Source organism: Camelina sativa, chromosome 11 (assembly GCF_000633955.1).
Source record: "Camelina sativa cultivar DH55 chromosome 11, Cs, whole genome shotgun sequence".
NCBI classification, from domain to species: Eukaryota; Viridiplantae; Streptophyta; class Magnoliopsida; order Brassicales; family Brassicaceae; genus Camelina; species Camelina sativa.
The window spans coordinates 19626996-19634609 of record NC_025695.1 but is presented as its reverse complement, the minus strand read 5'-3'; positions in this window follow the sequence as shown (position 1 = coordinate 19634609).

The window sequence follows — 7614 nt, the reverse complement described above, 5'->3', positions numbered from 1 at the left end:
ATGTTGCGACTACATACACATTCTCCTCAGGAAGCCGATCATCGATAGGAATCTCAGCATCAATCCTCAGTCTAGAAAGGTGATCTGCCACTCCATTGTCCGCTCCTTCTTGTCCTTTATTTCAAGGTCGAATTCTTGCAGGAGTAGGATCCATCGTAACAGTCTTGGTTTAGCTTCCTTTTTTGTCAATAGATAGCGCAGTGCAGCATGGTCGGTGTGGACAATCACCTTGGAGCCAACCAAGTAGGATTTGAATTTCTCAACCGCAAAAACTATGACGAGCAATTCTTTATCTGTCGTGGCATATTTGGTTTGTGCTCCATTGAGTGTCCTGCTAGCATAGTAGACAACATGTAACTTACTATCCTTGCGCTGTCCCAAAACCGCTCCAACAGCAAAATCGCTTGCATTGCACATAACTTCGAATGGCAGGTTCCAATCGGGTGGCTGAACTACTGGAGCTGATACCAGTGCCTGCTTAATTGTGAGGAAAGCCTCTAAACACTCTGCATTAAACTCAAAGTAGATGTCCTTGCATAACAGCTGGGTGAGTGGTCTAGCTATTTTGGAGAAGTCCTTTATGAACCGTTGATAAAATCCAGCATGACCGAGGAAGCTACGTATATCTTTCACTGTTTTAGGCGGCTGCAGACCGGACATCACTTCAATCTTAGCCTTGTCAACCTCTATCCCCTTCTCGGAAATTTGATGACCAAGGACAATCCCATTGGTGACCATAAAATGGCATTTTTCCCAATCCAGAACAAGGTGTTTGTCCACGCAACGTTCAAGAACCTTGCACACATTAGACAAACAAGAAGAGAAAGATGAGCCATAAACCAAAAATCATCCATAAATACCTCCATGATATCCTGTATCAAGTCAGAAAAGATGGACATCATGCAACGCTGGAAGGTAGCCGGGGCATTGCATAACCCAAAAGGCATCCGCCGGTAAGCGAAGGTGCCGTACGGGCATGTGAAAGTCGTTTTCTCCTGATCATCCGGGTGTATCGGGATTTGGAAAAAACCAGAGTAACCATCCAGAAATAAATAATAAAGGTGATTGGCTAGGCGCTCAAGCATTTGGTCGATGAATGGAAGGGAAAAATGATCTTTCCTGGTGACTGCAGTGAGCTTGCGGTAATCGATGCACATTCGATGTCCTGTGACTGTTCTGGTGGGGATCAACTCAATCTTTTCATTCGCAACTACTCTCACCCCTCATTTCTTTGGTACCACATGGACCAGACTCACCCAGGTGCTATCGGAGATCGGGAAAATAACTCCGGCTCCCAACAATTTAAGGATCTCCTTTTTCACCACTTCCTTGAGGTTTGGGTTTAGCCTTCGTTGGTGTTCTATAGAAGACTTCGAAGGATCTTCAAGGTGGATGCGGTGAGAGCATAACTCCGGTGAAATACCTGAAATGTCCAAGGAATAGCCCAATGCCTTCCTATATTTTCTCAACTCACAGAGCAAGAGTGCGGTCTCAACATTATTCAGGTTATAGTTAATAATTACTGGATATGTTGAGTTTGGTCCAAGATAAGCATACCTGAGCCCTTCTGGGAGTGGCTTTAAGTCCAATTTTGGAGCCTTTAGTTCGCTTCAGTCCTCCTGGTTTTCTTTGGCCTCAGAATAGAGTTCAGGATCAACCGATCCAAAAACAGGAATGGTCGTTCCACTACGTTTGTTTGTGATTTCCGCAAAAAGAGCCGGATTGGTCAGTCCGATGTCGGGATCGGTCAGTCCGATGTCAGGATTGGTGAGTCCAGTTTGCAAATTGACAAAAAGGACCTCGCATTCCAAATTTTCTGCAGCATCGAGTGTTTCTGCCATTCTCACGGTCTCTTCATACAAGTATTCCAACTCTGGTTCCTTATTTGTCAATGCCACAACCAAGTGATCACTCGAACATACTTCTTCATAGATTTCATCAGCTATTTCTCCTATGGTGTCAATCCAGAAGGTTTGGCTATTGATTGTGGGTTTCTTAGCTACTTTCTCCAGATAGAATCTCAAGACCAAATCATCCATGTGCATATCAATTTTTCCTTCTCGGACGTTTACCATTGCACCAGATGTGGCCAAGAAAGATCTTCCAACTTGAATGGGTTCTTGAGATTCCTCGTCAAGTTTCAAAACAATGAAGTCAGTGGGTATGTAGCAATTTCCAATTTGCACTGACAGATTCTCCAATATTCCTTCCGGACGTCGGGTAGACCGATCAGCTAGGCCCAAGGTGACTTGGGTCGGCTTGAAAGTGTACAGACCTAGCCGGTTTGCAACACTGAGTGGCATCAAGCTCACACTTGCCCCTAAATCGCAGAGGAAATTGTTGAACTTGAGATCTCATATTGTACAAGGCAGAGTAAATGGTCCTGGGTCTCCACATTTTTCCGGCATTCGATTTTGGAGCATTGAACTGCATTCTTGCGTGAGATACATTACTCCTTTCTCCAAACTGAGCCTATCGATAAGGATCTTCTTCATATACTTCTTAAGAGATGGAACCATCCGGACTGCCTCAATGAAAGGGAGTCTGACCTGAAGCTCTCCTACCACTGATTTCAGCTTTGCGTACTCCCGCTCTTGTATCTTATATTTGCGACGTGTGGGAAAAGGAAGTTTAGGTACATATTGCGGCTGGGGTTTGCTGGGTTGTTCTCCCTCTGCAGTTTCTGTACCAGATATTTCAATGTCGTCCGTAGCTGCGTTAGGAACCTCATCGGAGTTACTTTTCTGTGTCGTGGATCGATCAGTCCCTTCTTTCTGCTGCGGTTCTTTCAGTTCCTTGCCGCTTTGAAGGGTGATGACATTCAAGAATTCTTTTGGATTAGCCTCGTTTTTCCCTGGAAGTGTTCCTGAAGGTGCCTTGACTCTCGCTGCAGACTGTGCCACTTGGTTCTCTAACACTCGCATGTGAGCGTTTAACGTTTCTATTCTTCCATTTAGCTCTGAATACATGCTATCGATCTTGACATTCACCTCAGTGGCATTTTTCTTTTGATTTTCCAGCAATGCATGCATCATCTGTTCCAATTTACTTTCTTGTGGGGCAGCAGATTGCGGTGGAAGTGCCTGATAACCATGTGAGAAGTTGTTGCCTTGAGATTTCTGCTGGAAATTCGATCCTCCAAAGCCTGTCCCTTTGTTTGGGAAGCCCTGTGCGAAATTGCCCTGCTGAGGTCGCGGCGGATAGACATGATCTTGAGGATTTTCAACATTGTTACTTCTGTAGGATAAGTTAGGATGATTCATGAAATTCTGGTTGAAACCTCGATTCTGAAAGTTTCCTTGCCGTCCTATGTAATTCATCTCTTCCGTACCCTCAAGGTATGTCTCAGCTCCGAATTCTGCATATCCCCCCGGCTTGCTCCTCGCACAAGTTAACGTTTTGGTGATCCCTTTTCAGTAGGAGATTCACCTTGGCTGTGAGGTCCTTAATAGCATCAGTCTTGACAACATTGACCCGTACCGTACGATCGTATTGTGTGCCATGATTGCTATTGCTTGCCGCAAGATTTTCAATCAGTGCATTGGCCTCATTTGCGGTGTTGGTGGAGAAATCTCCTCTGCTAGCTGTGTCTAACGCCATCTGGTACTTCTGTTCGATACCTCCATAGAAGATGTTCATCAGGTTCTCTTGGGTGTAACCGTGGTGAGGATAGTCTCTCAGATATTCCTTGAACCTCTCCCACGCTTCGCAAAAAGTCTCCATGCCTCCTTGAGAGAATGTAGTGATTTTGCTTCGCAGTTTGGCTGAGCGCGATTTTGTGTAGAAGTGATTCAGAAAAGCTGCTCTACATTGTGCCCAAGTGGTGAGCGATCCAGGATCCAGAAGATTCAGCCATCTCAGCGCCTTGTCCGCCGAAGAAAACTGGAACAATGTCAACATGAGGTAGTCGTAGGGTACACCATTGGACCTTGTCGTACTAGTCAGCCTTTCAAAAGCCTCGATGTGATCTAGAGGACTCTCCGATGGCAACCCGTTGAACACATGATTCTGAACCAAATTGATTAGACTATGCTTAAGCTCATAGTCTTGCCTCCAGGAGCTGGGTTGAATTGCAGATCGATTTGCAAACAACCTGTTGTGAGCATCTTCATACCTCAAGGTGGTTTGCCTTGCTGGCGGATTCGGTGAAGCTTGCTCTTGCCGGTCCTGCCTCCGCTTTTGTTGAGCGATGCCTAACTGAGGGTTGGGTTGGCGAGCATTTGTTTCTTCTCTGTCGGCCATAGCGTTGATCTGGGCTCTTGCTTTGCGGTTTTCGCGTTCAAGCTGTGCTAACTCCTTGTTTTGCAGGTTACGCAAATCAGTAGGCTTGTGGCTTCTTGTTTGCATGCACCTGAAATAAAAGAGAAAGAACCCAAGAACAAATCAGTAAATAAAGTAAAATAAACCTTAGACAAAACGTGAATCTAAAATTTCAAAGGCAACATTTTGGTCCCCGACAACGGCGCCAAATTGATCAAAGGTCAATTAAAAACTAATGTGCACTCAACCACGATCTAGTAGTATCGTCGTAACACTTCAGGATCGAATCCACAGAGACCAAACGATGCACTATGAAATTGTATAGATCAAATATAGCTAAGGCAAAGAGAAAGCTTGTGTTTCAAGTAACCGGTTGAAAACAGAAAATAAAATAAGAGTTTTGAATTCAAAAGAAGATATTGGGCGTAGGGAAACAGTTAGGGGATACAACCACAAATTTAGATGATAGATTGGGAAAGCATTAAGCACCGTTCTTAAACTCAAGTCACAATTATAAAGCTAATCTACTTCAGCAGCGTTAGCTAACTATGCAAAAAAATAACTAAAACCTAAACTTCCGTTTGAATCTAGCTAAACAAGCAAGCATTAAAGTTCAAGTTTGATTTGTTCACAAGGTGCCTCAACTTCAACTTCCGTTGGCTAAGGTCCACCTTGCTCACCTATGTTTCTTTCAAGTATCTCAACAACACTTTCGGTGCCACGATGAATTAAACCTAAGATCTTAATCTAGGTGATCAGTCTAGCTTAAGCATTAAGAACAACAGTAGATGAAGAACTATAAGATCAATCCCAAATCTAACAACCTAAGTTTAGAGAATCATAAACTCCTTTTTGAAACCAGAAACCCAATAGTGAAACTACTTAGACATAGAAGTAAGAGAACAGCAAATCAAAGATGTAGAAATCATAATTGAATTGCAAAGAGAAATAAAAGGGTTCAGAATTCTTCTCCAAAAGGTTAGAAAGGATAAGAGATCTTCTCCCAAAGCTTACAAGTATTCAAAAGCTGTGTAGAATAAAAGTTATCTTTCTAGAGGTCGAGCCTCATGCTTAAATAGTAAAATAAAATCCTAAAAGTCGGTTTAAAACGAAAAAGGAAAACTTGAGTCGGGTACGGGACTGGTCGATCTCGAATGAGAATCAGCCGATCTCGGATGTTTTTCTGCATTTGCTCCAACTGCAAGCTTGTCCGATCGGTCTTCAACCAATTTAGCTCCAAATGAATGATTCCATCTCCGAAACACTCAGTTTCCTTCCAAAGTGACATAGAACCTGTACAGACTCACAAAAGACTAAAAAGACTCTAAAAGCACACTTTGACTCAATAAAAGATTCAAAACAAACCTAAAAACTATGGTTAAAACCTATAAAATACAGACACATCACCTTTAGTTGGAAAAATACTCTTCCAAGCAAAAGAAGGAGAATGTGTTTTTTTTGGCCAATAGAGGATGTTTATTCCTATAATATCGACCACGCATCACTTGAGCCATTAAAGATGTGGGATGATGGATTAACCGCCAATACTGCTTAGCCAACATTACATCATTAAATTGCTCCAGAAAACGAACTCAATCCCCTTTCACATTTATCCTTACACACTTTAGTCCAAGCTACCCAATGCAAGCCTCGTGCCTTATCGTTAGACTTCCACCAGAATTTTGATATGACACTCATATAAAATTTCTTGTAGTTTTATAAGGTTTTTGACACAAGATATAAAAAGAACAAAAAATTCCATTTACCCTTTTTCAATATATTTTATATTTTTATATATAGTACAACCTCTATAAATTAATACTCTATAGATTAATAAACAAATTAATTAATTTTGTTGGTTTCGAGTCAGGCCAGTATAAAAAATAACAAAATTTGATAAGATAATAAAATAATAAATTTATTTGAAATATTCATAGAAAATATGGTCCTAATAATATCATAAATTAATAATGGTGTAAATTTACATATGTTGATTTAATATATTCTTTAAAAATTGAATTTTCTTTTCATCTCTATAAAACAAATGTTATGTTATATTTTCATATAAATACTATATAGCATATCATATAAAAGCAAATTATTTTTTAAGTTTTTAATTTTTAGATATGCATAATTTTTATTTTGATAGTTTTATAGGCTATTAAAATATGATTGATATTATTATTCATAAATTTCAAATTAAGTATGTCATATGTGTAAGTGAATTTATTTGTAATTTATTCTCAAATTATAATCTGAATTTCAAAACCATAAAATTTACAATATCCAAAAGTCTAATCATATTTTTTCCATAAAATTATCTCAATTTCTAATTTTTTTATAAAATTATCTCAATTTATAATTTTTAAAAATTTTAAAAAATAAAAAAATACATCTATAAATTAATAAGTATTAATTTAAACTATCTAAATATTAATTTATAAATAAATTAAAATATCATTATAAATTAAGAAAATGTTCTGATCCTAAAATTATTTATTTATAGAGGTTTTACTGTAGATAGTTGGTAAGATTCTAATCTATATATATATATATATATATATTTTTGGAGACATTTAGCAAATAAATCCTAGAGTTGAAATTTATTTACAAGAGTGCCATTGACATTTAAATTTAATTTATAAAATTTACAATAGAATATTATAATGATTTATCAATTTTGGAACATAATATTAAATATATTAATTAATGTGACAAATCTAATATTAAATATAATTTTTCATAAAACTCGGATCCTAATTATTATGTATAACGCTGTAGTTTTGGAAACAAATTGATTACGTAATATTCTCACTGTAGTAACTACGTTATACATAACACTATTGTAAGAGACTAAAATAGTTTTGTAAGAGACTAAAATAGTTTTGAATTCTTCTTACATCGTTACCTAACATATAACATTCAATTAATTTTTCTAAAATGTCTTAATTCTGATTTTTTAAATACGAAAATATTAAAAAGTTACATTCTCTAATATAATATAAAATATTTAAATTCACACAAAAAATAATTGTCAATATTCATAAGGATGATTTTCATTGATAAATACCAAAACAGTTATTAGAGCATATGCAGTGGTGAGAACCCATCTTACTCTCTCAAATATATTATTTTAATAAAAATTTATTTTTATTTAAATTTGAAATTATGAATTAGATGAAGAACCAATTATACAGTTACATGTGTAAAATGAGTCTCTAGAGAAGTTCTCAAAGTCGCTCATTTGAGAAACTCACTTTTCTCTCTCTCCTATTTTTTGATTATTTTATATTTTTTGTATGTGAGAGACTCAATGATACTTTGCACATGCTCTTAACATTAGCTATTTTGGAT